The sequence below is a fragment of the Callorhinus ursinus genome, unplaced genomic scaffold (genome assembly GCF_003265705.2).
Source record: "Callorhinus ursinus isolate GAN/ISIS: 27379988/994484 unplaced genomic scaffold, GSC_fseal_2.0 scaffold18, whole genome shotgun sequence".
In the NCBI taxonomy this organism is placed as follows: domain Eukaryota; kingdom Metazoa; phylum Chordata; class Mammalia; order Carnivora; family Otariidae; genus Callorhinus; species Callorhinus ursinus.
Window position 1 is genome coordinate 3,922,144 of NW_027397080.1, and position 23,515 is coordinate 3,945,658.

General features: G+C 43.3%; 1 protein-coding gene and 1 pseudogene across 4 annotated transcripts in view; one reads left to right on the forward strand and one right to left on the reverse strand.

Moving 5' to 3' along the window:
• Positions 1-108: 108 nt before the first annotated feature.
• On the reverse strand, positions 109-23,248 carry LOC112811773 (peroxiredoxin-1 pseudogene; annotated as a pseudogene).
• The window catches only part of FOXJ3 (forkhead box J3), a 140,515-nt gene continuing 139,478 nt past the window's right edge, over positions 22,479-23,515 (forward strand). For all 4 annotated transcript variants that reach the window (XM_073902796.1, XM_025856084.2, XM_025856086.2 and 1 more), the window contains exon 1: positions 22,479-22,656. The gene's annotated coding sequence lies outside the window, so the exon portion shown is untranslated. The remainder of the gene's footprint in view (positions 22,657-23,515) is intronic.

A 23,515-nucleotide genomic window follows, 5' to 3' on the forward strand; every position in this document is an offset into this window, starting at 1 on the left:
CAGAGGAAGAAAGGCTGGCCTCCCCAACCCCTGCTGGAAAGGCCTGTCCTGTCTCCATACCAAATCTGCACAGAGTCTAAAGTCTTATGTTCTAAGCATGACAATAGTACAAAAGAGATTTTGTTTTCATGGCGACCCACTGCAGCCCAGCCCTAAAATGACCCAGCGCTCACTTCTGCTTAGAGAAATATTCTTTGCTCTTCTGGACATCAGGCTTGATGGTATCACTGCCAGGCTTCCAGCCAGCTGGGCACACTTCCCCACGCTTGTCAGTAAACTGGAAGACCTGAACCAGTTGCAGAGTCTCATCCACAGAGCGGCCGACAGGAAGGTCATTTACCGTGATCTGCCTAAGGATACCTTTATCATCAATGATAAAGAGGCCCCTGAAGGAGATGCCTTCATCAGCCTTTAAGACTCCATAGTCCTGAGCAATGGTGCACTTGGGGTCTGATACCAAGGGAATGTTCATGGGTCCCAGTCCTCCTTGGTTCTTGGGTGTGTTGATCCATGCCAGGTGACAGAAGTGAGAATCCACAGAAGCACCAATCACTTGACAGTTGAGTTTCTTAAATTCTTCTGCCCTGTCACTGAAAGCAATGATCTCCGTGGGGCACACAAAGGTGAAGTCAAGAGGCTAAAAGAAGAACACAATGTATTTTCCTTTGTAGTCAGATAGGCTGAGGTCTTTGAACTGGCCATCTGGCATGATAGCCGTGGCTTTGAAGTTGGGGGCAGGATGCCCAATTTTGGCATTTCCTGAAGACATCTTGCTATCAGCAGTTCTGAGAACAAAAACGCCAAAGACAAGGCAGGAAGAAGACCAGTTTTAATAGATTCTATTCTGTGGATTATCTTGGGATTTTGTATGTAATCAATCACGATATTTGTAAATAACAACAGTGGCTTCTGATCTCAGTTTTAAAGATTTTTAGAAATCATGAATGAGGGTGCCTGGGTGGCTCAGCTGTTAAGCGTCTGCCTTCGGCTCAGGTCATGATCCCAGGGTCCTGGGATCGAGCCCTGCATTGGGCTGCCTGCTCGGCGGGAAACCTGCTTCTCTCTCTCCCACTCCCCCTGCTTGTGTTCCCTCTCTCGCTGTGTCTCTCTCTGTTAAATAAATAAATAAATAAATAAATAAATAAATAAATAAATAGATCTTAAAAAAAAAGAAATAATGAATGGGTATTAAATTTTGTTGATTTTTTTAATATTTATTGGAAGGGTCAGGTTTTCTCCTTTAATCTGTTCACAAGGCAGACGCTTAACTGACTGAGGTAGTTGGTTTTATAATTTAAGTACATCTGGCATCAATAGGTTATAAAATCAAATACAGCTGACCCTGGATGAGCATAAAACTCACGTGCACAGAGCCCATTACCTATAAGGATTACACTGATGGTTCTTTTTTTTTTTAATATTTTATTTGTAAGTAATCTCTATACCCAACATGGGGCTCGAATTTACAACTCCAAGATCAAGAGTTATGTGCCGCACCAACTGAGCCAGCCAGGTGCCCCACACTGATGATTCTTTTAAAACAGAATGGAGAGTATCAGTTAAGTGGAAGTCAATTTAAAAAGTGTTCACTTGGTGCCTGGTGACTCAGTTGGTTAAGTGTCTGCCTTCGGAGCCTGCTTCTTTCTTCCTCTCCCTCTGCCTACTGTGCCCCATGCTTGTACTCTCTCTCTCTCTCTCTCAAATGAATAAATAAAATCTTTAAAAATAAATAAATAAATAAAAAGTGCTCACTGTTCAAGGAAGTCTGGTTGTGGTGACAAAGCACATGCTTTATAAGTCGACATAAGTTGTCTCCATTCAACTAAATTCAAGAAATAGTTATTGGGAAATGACATTAAGTACCATGTTAGGCCATCATGGTTAAACACGAAGGTGAAACAAATAGTTCCTGGGGTGCCTGGCTGGCTCAGTCGGTAGTGTGTGGCTTTTGATCTTGGGGTCGTGAGATTAAGCTCCACGTTGGGTGTAGAGTTTACTTAATAATAAAATAATAAAAACAAAACAAAAAACAAACAAAAACCAAATAGTTCCTGTTCACAAAATATTTTCCAACCTAGTAGAAAGGTTAAGACCAAGTGCATACATCCATAATCATGATACAAAAAGAGTAAGACAGATGTCTAGGATGTACAAAAACTGTCATGGAGGGGAGGTGTAACTGGGGAAAAGGAGTGATCAGGAAAGGAGTCTTAGAGGAGGTAGATTATGCAGTAAACTAAGAAAGGTGTTAGACCGTTGATGTTCATACCAGCTAGCGTCTTTCATTGCTTCCTATCTGTCAGTGGTTGCCTTGAAAGCAAGGAGAGCTATCTGCCCTGATTACCATTTCTTTTCTTGTTAGCCTTGCACACAGATTCTTCCTCTCTGTCCAGCCCTTTCAGATGAAAAGTCCACACCCTAACCCCTGGAACCGCGAATATGTTATGTTACATGGCAAGGGAGAACTAAGATTGAATATGGAAATAAATTTGCTAATCAGCTGACCTTTAAATGGGGAGATTATCCTGGATTATCCTGATGGGCCCAGGGTAATCTCGAGAGAGCTAAGAAGTGAAAGAGGGAAGCGGGAGAGTTAGTGCCAGAGGGATACAGCCTGAGAAAGACTTGACCTGTCATCGTTGGCTTGGAAGATGGAAGGGGGTCAGGAGCCAAAGAATGACGCAGCCCCTAGAGGCTGGAAAAGGTAAGGAAAATGGATTCTCTCCTAGAGCCTCCAGAGGAAAATCCAGCCTGGAGACAACTTGATTTTAGCCCAGTGGGTCCCATTTCAGACTTCAGACCTACAGAACCGTAAGACAGTAAATCTGTGTTATTTTAAGCCACCAAGTTTGTGGTAATTTGTTACAGTAGCAGTAAGAAAATAACACAAAAGTTTAATAAAGTTAATCAGGAGAAAGAACAGGTTTTGAAGGAAAGCTCATGGCTTTGTTCTTGCAGAGCTAAGGAGCTGGTGGTTATTTGTGAAAGGACCAGAATTTCTGGCCATTGGAAATGTGGGTTTGGATCTCAGAAAAGACACTAGGATTTGGGATCCTAGAATCATCTCATAGAGGAGACACTTGACCCCTAAAGCGTGGGTGAGATGGCTTGAAAGAGAAAATTTAGAGCAGTGTTGTGCAATAGAAATATAACACAAACCATGAATGTGAGCCACATTTGCAATTTAAATTTTTCAGTAACCATGTTAAATACATTAAAAAGGAACAGATAAAATTAAATTTTAATGGCATACTTAGTTGTACTCAACATATCCTAGTTATTATCATTTCAACATATAATTACTATAAAAATTATTAATGAGATATTTTATATTCTTTTTTTGGTAGGAAGTCTTTAAAATCTGGTATGCATTTTATACTTATAGCACATTTCAGTTCAGTATATCTATAATTAATTTCAAGAGCTCTATAACCATCACGTGGTTGGTGGCTACTCTATTGGGCAGTGCTGTTTAGAGAAAGAACAGACACAAAGGATGGAGCCTTGAGAGATCCCTGCATTTAGGAGACAGGGGGAGGAAAAGGACCCAATGAATGAATAGAAATAGGAGGAGAATCAGGAAGTGCAATGTTTCAAAATCCAAAGGAATTATACTTAGGGAAACATGGGGGGTGAGGGGTGGGAAGCATCACATGCTCTTTTTCTTCAGTGCTCTGGCTCATTCAACTCTTTCATTTTAGAGGGTTTCCCCTGTCTGTACTGAAGCTCTATACTACAAAGTCACTTTCCTTTGCTCTCGCTTTAATAGTCTCATATATACATCTAGTCATATATTTAGGGGCTCAAACATAGGTGGCGGGGGTAACAGGGTGACTAGGGAAAAAAGAATGGAGCACTGAGGTGGCATGAGGTTGTTGGAGGATGTGATGATTTGGAACAGGTGCCTGGTGGGAGTAAGATGGAGATCATGTTACCATGACAACTGATTATTTCATTGGTCCAATGACCAGTTGCCATGGTGACAAAATCTTTGTGTCAGTGTGACATGGATCCCAAGGGAGAAGATGCTTGTGCAAAGGACCCTTTGCTCATTGGTAAAGCTTTTATATTTGCAATAATTCCTTCATTGCTTGATGAAACCTCCCCCAGGAACTTCAATCAACACTGATGGCCCCCCTCCTCCTTGCTGTTCATTTATAGCAATCACTGCTTGCAAACTGCACACATTTTCATTGTTCATGTTCTATATAGTGTTTTCTTATCTGATAGTCTTTAATTGTCTTAGCAATTTATCTCATTCTCCTACACAGATATAATCCTGTTGAAGGCAGGGATCATTCTTATAATTCAGTGTGTTTTCAAAGGACTGGGGGTTAGTGGAAAAAAGGAGACCTTTGGGCCAAACAGATCTGCATTTACATACCACCTCTGCTTCTGCCATTTGCCAATTGTGTGGCCTTAGGAAAGTCATTTTATCTTCTTGAAATCTAGTTTTCTTCTCTAAAATGGGGATAATAAAACTTGCATTGCAGGGTTGCTGTGATGATTACAGATAACCTAAATAAAGTAGCTGGCCTGCAGTAGGGACTCAATAAATAGTTCTAATTATTACAACATGACGCCCAGCCCAGTCCTGGATGCCATGATTAGCACTTAGTAAAACCTGATGAATAATAAGACAATGATGACAGATGATAGGATAACAGTAGGACTAGATTTAATCTTCCAGGTCCTTAAAGATCAGTTGTCCTGTGATGGTCCAACTACACCTCAGCTGCAATTCTTTTTCTTTTTTTTTTTTCAGCCAAAAGGTCTCACACTTATTACTGAACCAACCTGGTTCAGAGGCATAGTAACAGAGAAAAATCATTTCCCTGATAAAACATGGCCAGGTAGGAGGGATGTTTACAGAGTGATAGGATAGGTATCAGATGCATGATCTTCATGCAGCTTAAATATGTGTGCTTATTAGGTGTGGCATCTCATGATGTGTGATGCCTTATAGACCCAGCTTGGTTCTTCTCCAGTGCCTCCTCTTGGAGTTGTACCTGATTTTATTACCAGTTTTCATCCGAATCCACTGGGGAATGGGATGATTCTGCTTTTGTTTCTTGGCCAGGAATCCCTTGATTCCGAAAGCCTTGTGAGAAAACGTGGCGGAGAACAGTTAGCCACACACACCAAGATGGCGGTAAAAAGGGGAAAGCTCAGCTGCAATTCTTAACTTGCAGTCCAAGTTATGCTGATTTTAACTTCTTGGAAGAAAAATCTTTTTAAGTTATTCATTAGAAAAAGGAGAGGGGGGGTGCCTGGGTGGCTCAGTTTTTAAGCGTCTGCCTTTGGTTCAGGTCATGATCCTAGGGTCCTGGGATCGAGCCCCGCATCAGGTTCCTTGCTAGGCAGGAAGCCTGTTTCTCCCTCTCCCACCCCCTCTGCTTGTGTTCCCTCTCTCGCTGTGCCTTTCTCTGTCAAATAAAGAAATAAAAAATCTAAAAAAAAGAGAAAAGAAAAAGGAGAGATAACCAGATATTTTGTGCCTCCTTGATAGAAGAACATACTACCAGTGAAGTAGTTGTGACAAAAAAAAAAAAAAAGTTACACACGAATATCTAATTCAGCCTCTAGACCCAACTCCTGATTTACAGAAGACGCAGAGGGCAGAGCACATGCTAAACAACCACCACAGGGAAGCTATCAGCAAGATCCAGATTGGGAGAAACACTACAGGAAAAATAGTGCAGTTCCTTCAACAAACACATTGCAAGAAAAAAAGAGGGAGAAGGAACTTATAAATTAAAAAAGATTCAAGGGACAGATCATCCAATTTCCATTTGTGGATATTACTTGAGCCTTGATTCAAACAAACAAAATGTTAAGAAATTCTCAAGGGAATTGGAAATCTAAACACAGATGGGATGGATCAAAGATCTCTCTCTCCCTTTTTTTTAAGATTTTATTTATTTATTTGACAGACAGTGGGTGCACAAGCAGGGAGAGTGGCAGGCAGAGGGAGAAGCAGGCTCCCCACAGAGCAAGGAGTCTGATGCGGGACTCGATGCCAGGACCCTGGGATCATGACCTGAGCAGAAGGCAGACGCTTAACCAACTGAGCCACCCAGGCATCCCAAAGATCTGTCTTAATATATGTCTTCATATATTTATTTTCTGACTTCAGAAATTCCCATTAATTTTTAGATAAGATAATGTTATGATGTGTTAAAATAGCAGTTCTTATCTTTTGGAGATTCACTTTTAAGATATGTGTGTATTGATGAAGTATGGTATCTGGAATTTGCTTTAAAATAACACAGAAGGGGCAATGTGAGGGTGAGGGTAGTGATCTAGATGAAACAAGGTTGGCTACTACTTGATTACTGTTGAAGCTGGGTGATGGGGAGGGTTCAGTGTATTATTTGTCCATTTGCATATGTTTGAAGTTTTCCATAGAAAATAGTTTGAAGAGATTAAGGAATCGTATTTAAAACAGTAAGTCCAGGGGCGTCTGGGTGGCACAGCTGGTTGGGCATCTGACTCTTGGTTTTGGCTCAGGTTGTGATTTCAGGGTGGTGAGATTGAACCCTGTGTTGGGCTCCATGCTCAGTGTGGAGACTGCTTGAGATCCTCTCTCCCTGTGTCCCTCCCGCATGTGCTCTCTCTCCTCTCTCTACAATCAATCAATCTTAAAAAAAAATAAAACAATAAGTCCATTTATCCAAGACTGTATGCACAGCAAAGATGCTTAGATGTAAAGAAGTACAGAATATTCCTTACTACAGTGTTGGATAACTGCATCATGTTGGTTTAATGAATAAATTAATGTGTATTTCCCCTAGCTGGCTCTCCATAGTGAGGTTTCTACATTGTGCACACAAATAATATTTTTTCTATTTCAAATTACAATTAGTATCATTCATGATATTGTAGGTTAAATTCCTTGAAAAAACAGATTCTGATAGGGAGTTTGTGGGCAAGAAGATTTTTGGGAGTGAAGTGTGCTTTTGTGATCAGTTCTAGTGGAGGAGTGAAGTCAAGAGGAATATGTAGAGGAAGGAGTTGACCCGTGATACAGTTGCCAAAAAGATGTCATCTGATCTAGCACCCATACCCCTAGCTCCTAAGGAGCTCAGGAGAAGGAAGGCCCTTCAAATATGTACAGCCTGGAGCACTAGGTCCAGGCCTTTATACTTGGAATCACCCTCCTGCCTCCCTTGCCCCAATAAACTTGAACCAATCCTTCAAGGCTGATCTCAAATGTTTCTGTGTCTGCACACTTTTCTTAAAACATCCACCACCACGTTGCTGTCCAGTTTTGCCAGCACCATTTGTTGAAGAGTTATTCTCTTTCTCATTGGATAGTCTTTCCTGCTTTGTCGGAGATTAATTGACCATGTAATTATGGGTTCATTTCTGGGTTTTCTATTCTGTCCCATTGATCTGTCTATTTTTGTGCTAATTCCATACTGTTTTGATCATTTACAGCTTTGTAATATAACTTGAAGTCCACAATTGTGATGCCTCCAGCTTTTTCTTTTTCAAGGTTGCTTTGGCTATTTGGGGTCTTTTGTGGTTCCATATAAGTTCTAGAATTGCTTCTTCTAGCAGCTTTTTCTTTTTCAAGGTTGCTTTGGCTATCTGGGGTCTTTTGTGATTCCATACAAGTTTTAGGATTGCTTGTTCTAGCTTTGTAAAAAAATGCTGTTGGTATTTTGATAGGGTTTGCATTAAATGTGTAGATTGCTTTGGGTAGTATAGACATTTTAGCCAGTTTCTTACACGATACCCCAAAATAAATTCAAAATGGATTAAAGACCTAAATGTGAGATCTGAAACCATAAAAATCCTAGAAGAGAACATAGGCAGTAACTTCTTTGACATTAGCTATAGCAATTCTTTCTAGATAGGTTTCTCTCTTTTTTTTTAAGATTTTATTTTTAAGTAATCTCTACACCCAACATGGGGCTCGAACTCATAACCCTGAAATCAGGAGTTGCACACTCCACCAACTGAGCTGCCCAGGCGCTCCTCCAGATATGTCTCCTGAGGCATGGGAGACAAAATAAAAAATAAACTATTGGGACTTCATCAACATAAAAAGTTTCTGCACAGTGAAGGAAACAATCAACAAAACTAAAAGGCCACCTACAGAATGGAAGCAGATATTTGCAAATGATGTACCCAATAAAGGGTTAGTATCCAAAATATATAAAGAACATAAAATTCAAAACCCCCAAAATGAATAATCCAATTAAAAAATGGGCAGAAGACATGAATAGACATTTTTCCGAAGAAGACTTACAAATAGCCAATAGACTCATGAAAAGATGCTCAACGTCACTCAGCATCAGGGAAATGCAAATCAAAATTACAATGAGATATCACTTCACACTTGTTAGAATGGCTAAAATTAACAAGACAAGAAACAACAGGTGTTGGCGAGAATGTGGAGAAAGGGGAACCCTCTTGCACTGTTGATGGGAATGCAAACTGGTACAGCCACTCTGCAAAACAGCATGGAGGTTCCTCAAAAAGTTAAAAATAGAACTATCCTATGAGGGGCGCCTGGGTGGCTCAGTTGTTAAGGGTCTGCCTTCGGCTCAGGTCATGATTCTGGGCTCCTGGGATGGAGCCCCGCATCGGGCTCTCTGCTCCGCGGGAAGCCTGCTTCTCCCTCTCCCTCTCCCCCTGCTTGTGTTCCCTCTCTTGCTGTGTCTCTCTGTGTCAAATAAATAAATAAAATCTTTAAAAAAAAAAAAGAACTATCCTATGATCCAGCAATTGCACTACAAGGTATTTACCCAAAGAATACAAAAATACTAATTCAAAGGGATACATGTACCCCAATGTTTATAGCAGCATTATTTACAACAGCCAAATTCTGGAAACAACCCAAGTGTGCATTGATTGGTGAATGAATAAAGAAGATGTGGTATATATGTACAATGGAATATTACTCAGCCATCAAAAAGAATGAAATCTTACCATTTGCAATGGCATAGATGGAGCTAGAGAGTATTATGCTAAGTGAAATAAGCCAGTCAGAGAAAGACAAATACTGTATGACTTCACTCATATGTAGAATTTAAGAAACAAAACAAACAAGCAAAGAGGAAGAAAAAGTGAGAGAGGCAAACCAAGAAAACAGACTCTTAACTATAGAGAAGAAACTGGCTACCAGAGGGGAGGTGGGCAGGGGGAATGGGGGAAATAGGTGATGGGGATTAAGGAGTGCACTTGTTGTGATGAGCACCAGGTGATGTACGGAAGTGTTGAATCACTATACTATACATCTGAAATACTATTACACTGTATGTTAACTAACTGGAATTTAAATAAAAACTTTAAAATCCACCCCCAGTCTGATCAACTTTCTTCTTCCACTCTCCTTCCTCTATGAACACTACAGAGGGATAGGAAGAGCTCACATTTATAACACTTTTTAGGATCTAAGTACCATGTTAAACTCTCTACAAGTGCATGGTTTCAGTTAACCCACAACACACCTATTCAGTAGGTACTATTATTATACCCATTTACAGATGAAGAAATTGAGACTCAGAGAGATTAAGCAATTTGCCCGATCTAAGTCATTGAGCTACTGAGTGGCAGGGCTGGGATTTTACCCCAGGCAAGGGAGTCCCTACTCACTTATCACTACTGCTTACTTATCACTACCACATAGTCACAGAATCACTATTATGCTGTACAGCCCCCTAGCTATTGTTTTTATCTTTGTACTACAAACCCTGAGCACAGGACCCAGCTTGAGTCAGCATTTCATAAATGTTTACTGAATGAATGGATAGCCATCACAGCAGCATTTCTAGTAAATCTCATTTTAAGAAACAGATCAAATCCAGATGCAATTTACAGGCACAAGGATGACAAATGTATTTCATGTATCAAGGAACAACAAACCCCACTAGAAGAGTTAAGCTTGACTCAACATGGAAGAAAAAGCAATTGGATAGAGGAAGTGGGTATAGCAGGCCACAAACTAACTGCTAAGTAGTGAAAAGGAAAAACTGTACTTAAGTACTTAAACATAAACTTTGTGTTTATGTGCATATATGCATGTGCACGCAGGCATTGTGGCATCTCTCTCTTGCTTTGAGAATCATTGCAAAAACAAACAAAAAACATTCCAGGGCGCCTGGGTGCCTCAGTCGGTTAAGTGTCTGCCTTCGGCTCAGATCATGATCCCAGGGTCCTGGGCTTGAGCCCCACACCGAATCAGGAGTCTGCTTCTCCCTCTCCCTCTGTGCACCCCCCTACACATTCATGCTATCTCTCTTTCTCTCAAGTAAATAAAATCTTTTTTAAAAAAATTCCATATTCATTCTGTGCTGAATAGTGGGAATCAACCAGAGACGGATGGATCATGAATTCAGATTAAATGAGATTAAAACAACTTCATGAGTCAGGAAGTAATCAAAATAGCTGCTCAAAGGTGGAGATAAGAGGGGTGCCTGGCTGGCTCAGTTGGTAAAGCATCTGACTTTTGATCTCAGGGTCATGAGTTTGCGCCCCATGTTGGGTATAGAGATTACTCACCAAAAAAAGTGGAGATGAGAACCTATAATGAAAGGTGAAAGATATAGGAATTATAAATAAGTTTCCATTATACAGAAAAACAACTTTTCTCCACTTCCAGTAAAATGTCAGAATCTGAGAAAACATATTTAGGCAATCAATGTGGGGTATTAGCAGAAGGAAGGATTTCAAAGTCATAAGACTGAGGCTCAAGTTCTTACGTTGTCATTCACTAGCAATGTGACCTCAGTTTTTTTGCCTGTAAAGTGGGGACAATGATCTCCAACTTACATCATTATAATGATTTAGTAAGGCAAACTATTACTTCCTTTTTCCACTCCACAAGGAGCCATTGTTCCCTCCTCTGAACTTCTATAGACATGAACATTTTGCCAGTCTTGTTTCATAGAGCTCCCACACTTTTTTTTCCCGGAGTATTTAAAAGCAAATCCCAGACATTATTTAAATATTTCAGTTGCAAGGATTTCTGTTATTTTTTTTACCAAAAAAACCTCAATGTAGTCTCCTGGTTAAAAAAAAAATTAATAAAAGACTCTTGGGGCACCTGGGTGGCTCAGTGGGTTAAGTGTCCAATTCTGGATTTCAGCTCAGGTCATAATCACAGTGTTGTGAGATCAAGCCCCATGTGGAGCCTGCTTAGGATTCCCTCTCTCCCTCTCCCTCTGCCCCTCCCCCCTGCACTCTCTCTCTCTAAAAGAGGAAGGAGGAAGGGAAAGAAGGAAGGAAGGAAGGAAGGAAGGAAGGAAGGAAGGAAGGAAGGAAAGGAAGAAAGAAAAAGAAAGAAAGAAAGAAAGAAAAAGAAAGAAAGAAGGAATGAATCTTTTTGTACATTATTCAATTTGGTTAATCTGCTAAGGTTAACCCAAATAGGTTCACTGGATAACTCTTCATTTCTCTGCTTTGCATTAGCTCTTTGAATATTCTAATTATGCCCAGACACTGTTATACTTCAGAAGTAGATGTATATCATATTTGCAGTATCTTAGTTTTTTAAGTGAATAGTAGTAATAACAGATTGAATCTCTTCCTGGTTTTGAAAGGACTGATCCACAGATTTGGGCAGTCCTAATTCATTTTCAGAAATTTCTTCAATGCTTGCTTTGAGGACGTTCCAAGGAAAGTTTTTCCAATTACTGCTCTGTTCTCTTTGGAGATGCCTCAGGGCCCTGCCCCTTTGTTTGTTTGAGTTTGACCTTCACCTGCATATTCTCTTAGTCTGGTCCTGTTAAAAAATTGATCCACAGTGCACTTCAAGCTAGATTTCTCATTGACAAGCCCCCTGGGCTCTTCAAGGTTTTCTATTCTTTGTAATTTACTCAGCTAGGTTTGTGTGCCTTTACTGAGTGCCTATGATACTCCAGCCCCGCAAATGCTAATGCTCTAGACATTTTTTATTTCTGTAGCATTTCAAATAAATGGAATGCATATAAATTGTAAGGTATTACATAAAAATTTGCTAATAATATTACCATAAATATGACACCTAAAGCACAAACAACAAATAAATCAGTGAGACTACATCAAACTAGAAGCTTCTGCACGGCAAAAGAAACCATCAACAGGGCGCCTGGGTGGCTCAGATGGTTAAGCGTCTGCCTTCGGCTCAGGTCATGATCCCAGGGTCTTGGGATCGAGTCCCGCATCGGGCTCCCTGCTCCTTGGGAGCCTGCGTCTCCCTCTGCCTCTCTCTCTCTTTCTCTGTCTCTCATGAATAAATGAATAAAATCTTAAAAAAAAAAAGAAACCATCAACAAAGTGAAAAGAAAACCTCCAGAGTAGGAAAAAAAAATTTGCAAACCGTTTATCTGATAAGGGAATAATAACCAAAATATATTAAGAACTCATACAAGTCAGTAGCAAGAAACCACAACCCAATTAAAAAATGGGCAGAGGACCTGAGTAGCCATTTCTCCAAAGAAGACATATGAAAGGCCAATAGGTATACGAAAAGATGCTTAACACCACTAGTCATCTGGGAAATGCAAATTAGAACCACAATGATACATCTCTTCACACCGGTCAGAATGGCCACCATCAAAAAGGCAAGAGATAAATACTGGCATAGATATGGAGAAAAGGGAACCCTTGTGCACCATTGGTGGGATTGTAAATTGGCACAGCCACTATAGAAAACAGTATGGAGAATCCTCAAAAACTTAAAAATAGAACTACCATATGATCCAGCAATTACACTTCTGGGACTATATCCAAAGAAAACAAAAACACGAATTCAAAAGATATCTGCAACCCCATGTTCATAGCAGCATTATTTACAACAGCCAAGACATGGAAACAACCTAACTGTCCACTGATGGATGTATGGATAGAGAAGTTGTGGTATAGGCAGCGCCTGGCTGGCTCCGTCGGTAGAGCACGTGACTCTTGATCTCAGGGTCAAGGATTCAAGCCCCACGTTAGGTGCAGAGCTTACCTAAGAAAAAAACAAAAAAGAAGCTGTGGTATATATACATACAATGGAATATTATTCAGCCATAAAAAACAACAACAACAAGGAAATCTTACCATTTGGGAAAACATGGCTTTTGGGAAAACATGGCTGGACCTTGAAGGCATTATGGTAAGTGAAATAAGTCAGACCAAGAAAGACAGACACTCTATGATCTCACTTACGTGTGGAATCTAAAAATGAAATAAAACTCATACAGAAAGATCAGACTTGTTGCTAACAGGGGTGGGGGGTTGGAGGAAGGTGGCCCAAAGGTACAAACTTCTAATTATAAGATAAATCATGTACAACATGACTACAATTAACACTGCTGTATGATATATAGGAAAGATGTTAAAAGAATAAATCCTGACAGTTCTCATCACAAAGAAATTTTTTTCCCTTTTTTCTTTTCTCTTTTCCCTTTATTGTATCTGTATTCGATGATGAATGTTAGCTGAACCTATTGTGGTAATAATTTCACAATATATGTAAATCGAACCATCATGCTATACACCTTCAACTTATGCAGTGATGTATGTATTTCTCAGTAAAACTGGAAAAAAAATATTACCATAGCCTTCCCCTCCAAGATCCCTTAACCCAAGTGGGCAATACACAGCATAGGAAAAGCCTTTGTGGAAAGTTAAGAGATATGAGTTATAATTCCAGATCATTCCACAGCATTAGTTAAACAAAATTTTATAAAAGTATATTGAGTGCTTTGTGGATGCCAGGCACCTACTAGGGTGCTAAGTTTTTTGTTTTTGTTTTTGTTTTTAAAGATTTTATTTATTTATCTGACAGAGACAGACACAGCGAGAGAGGGAACACAAGCAAGGGGAGTGGGAGAGGGAGAAGCAGTCTCCCCCACTGAGCAGGGAGCCTGATGCGGGGCTCAGTCTCAGGACCCTGGGATCATGACCCGAACCGAAGGCAGACACTTAATGACTGAGCCACCCAGGCGCCCCTAGGGTGCTAGGTTTAAAAATGAACGTGAGAATAGCCAAACTATGGAAAGAGCCCAAATGTCTGTCAACAGATGAATGGATAAAGAAGATGTGGTATATATACACAATGGAATACTACTCAGCCATCAAAAAAGAGTGAAAGCTTGCCATTTGCAACAATATGGATGGAACTAGAGGGCATTATGCTAAGTGAAATAAGCCAATCAGAGAAAGACAATTATCATATGATCTCACTCATGTGGAATTTAAGAAACAAAACAGAGAATTATGGGGGAAGAGAAGAAAAATAAAACAAGAGGAAATCAGACAGGGAGACCAACCATAAGGGACTCTTAATCATAGGAAACAAACTGAGAGGTGCTGGGGGGGAGGAAGGTGGGGGGATGGGGTAACTGGGTGATGGACATTAAGCAGGACGCATGATGTAATGAGCACTGGGTATTATATAAGACTGATGAATCACTGAACTTTACCTCTGAAACTAATAATACACTATATGTTAATTAATTGAATTTAAGTAAAAAAATAAATTGTTAAAAAAAATGAATGTGAGGATGCCCCTTGTCTCAAGTACAGAGACCATATCTTAATCTTTGTTTTTTGTTTTTTTTTAAAGATTCTATTTATTTATTTGAGAGAGAGAGAATGAGAGATAGAGAGCACGAGAGGGAAGAGGGTCAGAGGGAGAAGCAGACTCCCCGCCGAGCAGGGAGCCCGATGCGGGACTCGATCCCGGGACTCCAGGATCATGACCTGAGCCGAAGGCAGTCGCTTAACCAACTGAGCCACCCAGGCGCCCCATATCTTAATCTTTGTAACTTCCTCTGGGACATGACATAGTCTATGGAACCTAGCTTATCCTTATAAAGTCTTATCTAAGCCCGTAGATCAAGACTGAGTTTCAAATCTTCTATTTTATGGGATACCTGGCTGGCTCAATCGGTGGAGCATGCTACTCTTGATCTCAGGGTTGTGAGTTCGAGCCCCATGTTGGGTGCAGAGATTACCTGAAAAAATAAAAATCTTTAAAAAAAATCTTCTATTTTAAAGATTTTATTTATTTATTTTAGAGAAGGGGGGGCAGAGGCAGAGGGGGTAGGGAGAGAGAACCTAAAGCAGACTCTGCCATGAGCGCAGAGCCCGATGCGGGGCTCGATCACACCACTGCAAGATCATGACCTGAGCCGAAACCAAGAGTCAGACAGTTAACTGACTGAGCCACCCAGGCACTCCAAAAATGTTCTATTTTATTTTTATTTTTTTTTAAAGATTTTATTTATTTATTTGAGAGAGAGAATGAGAGAGAGAGCATGAGAGGGGAAAGGGTCAGAGGGAGAAGCAGACTCCCCGCCGAGCAGGGAGCCCGATGCGGGACTCGATCCCGGGACTCCAGGATCATGACCTGAGCCGAAGGCAGTCGCTTAACTGACTGAGCCACCCAGGCGCCCCAAAAATGTTCTATTTTAAACCCTTGTACCACATTACACCAATCATTCCATTTCCTATATTTTCTTTCTTTCTTTCTTTCTTCCTTTCTTTCTTTGACAGAGAGATTGAGAGAGAGCACAAGCAGGTAGAACAGCAGGCAGAGGGAGAGGGAGAAGCAAGCTCTCTTCTGAGCAGGGAGCCTAATGCGGGGCTCCATCCCAGGACCCTGGGATCATACTGAGCCAAAGGTGGACACTTAACCGACTGAGCCACCCAGACGCCCCATTTCCTATATTTTCTCATCCTTCCCAAACAACCTTTTATACTTGGGGATGACACCAGAAATTTGGATCACCAAAGGGAAAAAATTCAGCAGGAGTCTGCATTAGTCAGGATAGGCACTGTTACACTGTGGTAGTAACTCCCAAATTTCAATGACTCAATAAGCAAAAGTTGTTTTTCTCACTTACACTTTGTGTCCTTCCCAGGTCAGCTGTAGCTTTGCTGCATGTTGTCTTCACTCTGGGATCAGGCAGCTCCATTAGCTTCTATCCAGAATGCTGCTGGTCATCGGGGCAGCAGGAAAGGGAAACATAGTGAAGCACACTGACTCTTAAAGCTTCCATCTGAAAGTGGCTCATATAGCCACTCACACATTTCATTGGCTAATGCAAGTCACATAATCAAACCTGCTGTCAAAGGAGTGAGGGAAGCACAATCCACCCTGGATTTACCCATGAGAAGCACAGTAAATGTTTGAGAAAAATAAAATTGTCCATAACCGGTCTCTTGATCTTTAAAAAAATTTTTTTTTTGGTTGCAAAACAAACAGATTGTTGGCTACCTTCCCCCTCCTGCAGCAAAAACTATTTGGACTGTGTGTCCATAGAAAAAATGAAGAGAATTCCTTGGGACTTTGTGTGTAGGTCCCAACCCCAACTGTCTCTAACAAGATTTTTAATTTTTTTTTTAATTTTAGAGATTTTATTTATTTATTTGAGACAGAGAGCATGTGCAGGGGGAGGTGGAGGGGCAGAGGGAGAAGCAGACTCCCCACTGAGCAGGAAGCCTGATGTTGTACTCGATCCCAGGACCCCGGGATCACGACCTAAGCTGAAGGCAGACACTTAACTGACTGAGCCACCCAGGTGCCCCTCTAACAAGGTTTGAAAGCTTTCTTAAAGTAGTACTTGGATGTAAATACACTCTCTTGCAGTGGCTAGCACCCAGAAGTTTACAATTCTCATATCTATGTGAACTGATGGTTTAGAGGGTCTTTGAAGATGAGCCTAGAGCCAGGCAGTTCTGGGTTCAAATCCTGACTACCACTCTCACTACTGAGCCTCTATTTCTTCTTCTTTAAAATGGGCATGGCTGGGGTGTCTGGCTGGCTCAGTAGGTAGAGCGTGTGACGCTTGATCTTGGGGTTGTGAGTTCGAGTCCCATGTTGGGTGTAGAGATTACTTAAAAAAACAAAATCTTTAGAAAAACAAATAAATAAAATGGGGACAACTACCTCATAATTTTGCTCTAAGGATTAAATTAAAAACTATGAAAGGGGCTATCATGTTCCCAATCACACAAGGAACACTCAATAATTATTAGCCACTCTCTCACCATGCTAGGGTTTCTTGACTGTTCTTATTCAGCTCATTAGGCATGAAATAGGTCAATACTTCACAACTTGAAATCAAACAATGATTTTTTAACTACCATGTTTGTACCCAGGGTTTCAGGCTCCTTTGAGCTGTAAACCTTGACTTTCTTTTCCTGCTAACCAGGTTTTTCATTCAATCATTCCAAAAGACACAGCTTGCTAACTGGAAGACAGGAAATCTCCTCTAATCCCACTCTATTTGAACATCTCCTGACTCACTCTTCCTAGTGCCATCCAAATTTCTTCTACGCCATTGCTTACATGTAATGTAAATACTTTATTTAACCTATGTATTTGTTAATATTTGTTCAGCTGTCCTGATGCCCGTGTGTCTTTCTTTATGCTTTTAATTAGCTTGGCTGATTCTGAGCGGAGGCAAGCCAAGGTTTGAGCCAGGTGGTTACCAGGAAGATGGATGGGGGAGGGTACCACATTAGGATGGGGGTTACAGAGTGGGGAAGGTAGATGGTATGAGTGCACTTGAGCAAATGCATGGCTAGAACTTGGAAAAAGTTTAGGCTATGCCTTCTGCTGGGGAGAAAGATTCTTAACTACTCCTTTCTTCTGCCATACTGATGTAATAATCTGAGTTAATACCAAGTTCTTAGAGGGCAGGAACTCACTTTATGGATGGTTTACATAGAGTGATATGGTCTAGTTTTATGAGTTAGTTATTCCCATCAGTGACTCGTGTTTAATGACCACCTACATGACTGTAATTTCCATGGTCTCTATTTTTCTCATATTCACCCAACCTCTGACTTATATAAGCTATCCTCTGCTACCCCAGATTTTCTTCCTCTACTCCAGCCTTGCTTCTGTCTCTACACGGCAAACGCCTACTCATTTATTCAGACTTAGTCTTAACTTTACCATTAAGCGTGCAGTTTTTTTTGGTGCCCCCATCCCCATCTAATCCGAGTTAAGCCTTGTTTTTTCTGTTTCCATGGCACAAGTACAAATCTCTACCAAATTGCACTGGGATTGTTTACATGTCTGCTTCTCCAGAGGCCTAGGAGCACATGAAAAGCCCTTTTGACTCCCTAGTATTCAGCCCAATGCATGGTATAGAGTAGGGTCTCAATAAATGATTAGTGAATGCTAGTTAAGGATGCACAGTGACCAACACCCAACTCCCAAGTGTTGTCTTTAAATAGCATTTGTCATGCTGAGAGCTTCCCAGTGGCCTTTGTATATCGACTTGTTGTTCATCCAATACACAAAATATAAAGTATTATCTAAAGATATCCAGGGAATCGGGAAGGATCCTCTAGGGCTGGGAATAATAGGAGGGACTCTCATGTTTTTCTCTCTTCCTCTTGTAGGTCTTACTCATTTTAAACTCATTTCTCATTTTCTGCTTTCCTCTTAGAATACACGAAGAGAAAGAAAAGGATCAGGTAAAGCCTCATTTGTCTAAGTGGCTGGGGGTCATGTGAAGCATTGAACACCCCGCTGTTGATGAACCGCCCATGCAGCTGAATCGAGGTTTTTGTAGGGCAATTGCAGCCCAGCTCAGGGCTGTGTTTCTTTCAGGGAATTTATAATCCACGTGAGGCTGGGAAAAGATTACAAACAACACAAAACAATAAAACCTCTATCTCATTGCTGCGAGCAATGTATTTCTCTTAAGGCTCTGTCCCTTGAGTTGATCTCCTCTTTGAGGGCCCTCCTGCTCCCCCACCCTGCAGGCCAGCCCCCCATCCCACCCTCAGGACTGTGTGAACTACTTTCTTCTGTGCCAACGCTCGACCTCGTACATTAATAATGCCTTTCGGGGCTTTTATTTCTATTTATTTTTTAATCATTATTTAAAAAAATATTTTTAAAGATTTATTTATTAATTTGAGAGGATGGGGGGAAGGGGCAGAGGGAGAGGGAGAGAGAGAAACCCAAGCAGATTCTGCACTCAGCACGCAGCTGGGTGCTGGGCTGGATCTCATGACCTTAGCTAAGATCACAACCTGAGTTGAAATCAAGTCAGACGCTCAACCGACTGCGCCACCCAGGCGCCCTGGCGGTGAGGGGGCGGGGCGGGTGTCTTTATTTTATGGCAGCATGTGCGTGGTATGGTCTCTTTTGCTAGGTAGCTATGATTCTTGTTTCCATTTAATAGGCAAGAAAATAGAGACTAAGTGAAAGTAAATCGCTTGATGTAGGCACACAGAAAGCTATGGAACACGAGATTGAACCCAGGTCTGCCTTCCCAGTCTGAGTTTTAAGCTTTTCCTCCCTGGTCCTACCAGGTCCCAGAATCCCCCCATAGCACCCTGCTGGCTATGGCCATTAAAATTTTTTTTGGGAGGGTGGGGAGGGGGTGCTCCTCCATCTTTGACATTCTGGGACTTGTGTTTCTTTCCTTCTCAAAGACTGCTGATCCGCAAGCCCCCAACCCCGTTCTGGCAGCTGTCCAGATACAAGTCTTTCCATTCCTTTACCCCATCATCTGGCTGACCCTGCTCAAGTGGCTCAGAGAGACTTCTGGTTTGGGATTCTGATGACCTCAATCCTAGTCTCAGGTTAAAACCTGGTGACTATTGGCGATGGTGGGTTTTGGGACCTGAAGGGCTGGGAAGAAGACAAATTTTAGCCATGTTATCAAGGATTCACCCAACGGCCCCAAAAAGAACTGGAGACGTCCAATTCCCTTGGCAACTTGGTAGAAAATGGGTCTTCTATCCTCTCTCAGGGAAGCTGGCAATGGTAGCCCCTTCTTCTGGATTCTCTTTCCCTTATCACAGTGTATTGCGATTGTCTAATCTGTGTGCTTCCCACTATACTGTGAGTTCTTAAAGTATAGAGACTGTTTCCTATTTTTCCTACTCACTCTATCAGCCTGGTCCAAGTCCTCATCTTGAACCAGGATAGTGGAGCCTCTGACTTCCAATGTTGTCGGCTCACTGCTCACTCTACTCCTAGCACGGCAGCTAGAGTGATCTTTTGAAAGCATGAACTGCCCTACTGCTCCTCTGTTCAGAGCCCTGTGGTGGTTTTATTTTAATCAAGATCCTTACATGGCCCACAAGACCCCACTGACCTTATCAGCCCATTCCTGTCTCAGTTGCTCACCCTGCTCTAGTTGTCCTGGATTCCTCACTGTTTCTAACACTTCCAGGAATGCTTTCGCCTCCAGGCCTTTCTACCTGCTATTCCTTCTGCCTGGGACACTCCCAGACAATGGCATGGCTCACTCCCTCACCTCTTTCAAGCTTCTCATTAAAGTCATCTTGAATTGGGCTCTCCCTCATGGCTGTTTAAAAGCCCATCCTGTAAAACCAGAAGTGGACTATTATGAATCTACCTTCATTTCTCTTCCACTAAATCCTCTTTGCTACCCCTATTACTTTGCTTTACATGTCTAGATGTTTTGATAAGTCCTCCCTCTCCTCTAAATATTTTCCTTTTCTCCCTCCCTTTTGCCCCAATACCAGCCTAAGGCCATTTGCCTAGATTAATGCATGAGTTTCCACGATGAAAGAGGTGAGGTATAATGAAACAGAAAAATACGAGATCTCAGCTGAGGTGAAGCTAGAAAGGGAGTTGGACTCTGAAGACCTCAGGTTTGCATCCTGGCTGGTTTTTCTCTCCTGAGCCTTAATTTCATTAGCTGCAAACATGAACAGAGGAGTCCTTTCTCACAGACTTGTGAAAGCATTGCATGAGAGGACACGGGAAAGCACTTGGCATGTGGTCTCCACTAGCTGGGGAGTCCACCAGGTCGGAACTTTGGCTTGTTCTCCACGGAAGCCCCAGCACCTAACATACCGTTTGGCTGAAGTATTTGTTGAACAAATAAACCCATTATTGATAAATAAACCGCTGTTGTTTAAAAAAAAAACAAACCCAAGCCCCGCCCTCCTCCAGTTTTCTTCTTACCTCTTAACCGTCTATTTTCCCCCATAATGCTAAATACCTTTTAACACACCAAATAATTTTCTTGTTATGTTAATCTCCTTTCTCCCCATAATAGATGAAAGCTCCAAAAGGGAAGGCTATGTTTTCTCCTCTCTCTACTGTTTGCCGATACATCCTAAGCACTAAAATAGTGTCTGACAACCTTAGTAGTAATTGGAAAATATTTGTTGGACAAATGCGTGAATGAATATTTTTATTTTCAGAATCTTGCTACAGTCTTTTTCTTTTTTTAAGATTTTATTTATTGATTTGAGAGAGACAGAGAGAGCGCGTGCGCCTGCGCAAGAGTGGGGGGAGAGGCAGAGGGAAAAGGAGAAGCCGACTCTTTGCTGAGCAGGGAGCCAGATGTGGGGCTTGATCCCAGGACCCAAGGTCACATGACCTGAGGCCAAGGCAGAGGCTTAGCCGACTGAATGACCCAGGGGCCCCTAGATTCTTGCTAGAGTCTTAAATAGAGAAGGAATAAATGCCTGGCAAATGGCAGGTGTTCAATGTTTGCTGAAGAACTGGGTACTCAGCTCTTTTAACTACCTGAGGTCTTTATCTGATCCCTACAAGACCATGTCAAAAACGGTTTCTAAGGCCAATTCACTCAGGCCTCTCCTTTTTCTTTCATCCAATCAACCTAGTATTCACCCAACAGATATCTGAGTATCCGAATATTGAACACCTGTGAGTTCAAAAGCATCCTTGGTGCTTGCTTATATATATGTGACTAACCCAATGAAGCAATAGCAAATTAGAGGTCTGAATGTAATTAAGTACGAAATTACAGAGCAGATTAGCAGTGCTAGTAGTTTAGAGAAAGAATCAGTGAAGACTGACGTAGAAGGAAATTCCAAAGTCCACAAGTCTTCCGAACTACCCTTCTAAAGGTTCCACCTGTTGATAGCAAAAACCATAACCTAAACAAGTATTTTAGAATCAGAAGGGCCTTTAGAGTGCCAGCTGCTCTGTTTTAAGAAAGAAACTAAGGCTAGGACCGGGAACGGCCTCGACAGATGGGTCTAGAACCTGGGACTTGTAAAGTTCTAAAAGGGTGTCCTGAAGGTCTAAGGTGCTCTTATTTGGGGCCTGTAGAACCCGCGCTGTGCAAAGTTGGAAAAGGGGTCTGGTTTTCCCGGAGAGGTTGGGGTGCCTGTCGCTACCAGGAGGTGGCGGGGTCGGGCTGGGGGGCAAGGTCACGAAGCGCCATCCCTCCCAGGCATGGGGCATGAGGAATTCGTGAGCAGGGTCCGAGGCCGAAGGTCCCTGCTGTCCTCAACTACGGGGCCGTCCCCGCCGCCCCACTTCCTAGCCGCCACTCTGAAGCGCAGGGACCTCAAATCGTTCGGGAACTCCAAAATACGGGCTGCGTGTAGGTAGATATCCCGCCGTCCCAGGGCACTACTTGTGCCAGCGGAGGGATCCCGCGCGCGTCGCCACGGCCGAGCCTGCGGGGGGAGGGGACGCGACGCGACGCGACGCGACGCCGCCGACGCCATGCCGGTGGCGCAGCGACGTCGCGGGAGGCGGGGGCGACGGCGGGGGCGGGAGGGGAGCGGGTCGGGAAGTAGTTCCGGGTGCGCGGCCCCGGATGTTGGCTGCTCCCGCTGCCGCCGCCGCTCTCGGCGCTGCTCGGGGCCTCGGCCGCTCGCACCAGGCGCAGTTGGGACCTTTCCCGGGAGGCGGAGACGCACGCAGCGGCCGGGGGCTCGGCCGGGCCGTCCCGGCCTGCGCAGCCTGAGGTGAGTGCCCGCCGCCGGGGTGGCGGGGCCGAGGCGGCGGGCGAGGAGGCGGGGCTGGGGCATCTCCCGGGACGGAGGCAGGGGCTGCCCTCCGCGAGACGCCCTCTCCCTTTTCGGCCGCGCCGCGCTGCGGGGTGGGCGGCGGGCGGGGCAGGGGGCCCGGGTCCGAGCTGGGGCCTGGCGGGCGGCGAGGGCTGGGTCCCTCCCTCCCCCGCGGCGCTTCTCCTCAGCTGCTGCTGCCCCTCAGCTGGGAAGCGGCGGCTCCGCGCCTGCCGCCCCTCCCCCAGGCGGGGCTCGGGGAGCCAGACGGGGTTCCTAGGGGCGCCAAGTCCGAGGACAGCGGCCGTCTCCTCCTCTCAATGACCTGCCCGTTGGCCTGGGCTGGCCCCCTACCTCGGCACGATGCAGCTTCTTCCCTTCAGGCTTGGGGGATGTTTTTCGGCCGGCGAGGCGGGCAGTACTTCGAGCCTCGGGGGTGCCCTTCGGGGTGAGGCCCGTGCGAGGGGCCTCCGTTCCCACCCATCCTGACGCCGTGTCCTCTGCCGGCATTGGGGCAGAGGCAGCCGTTCCATGCGGACGTGTTGCTGTCCTGTGTGTGTTGCATCCTGCCCACGTGGTAGGGTGTCTCCCCCCTCCCCCCTCCATTTTTTGCAGCTGGTGAAGAGGGAGGTTTACGCGGTGGTTTTTTCTCTGTGATTTCCTCTCGTGGCGTGGAAGGTGTTCGGGTCAGTTTGCTTTGCTGAGGCCGACTGTTGGTTAGCTGGGAGAAGCATGAGTTGTACTCCCTGAAATTGAGACCAGCAGGGGACATGGCAGGGCTTAGTTTCATAGACATCTTTCCTCCTCTGCTTTTAGCTGT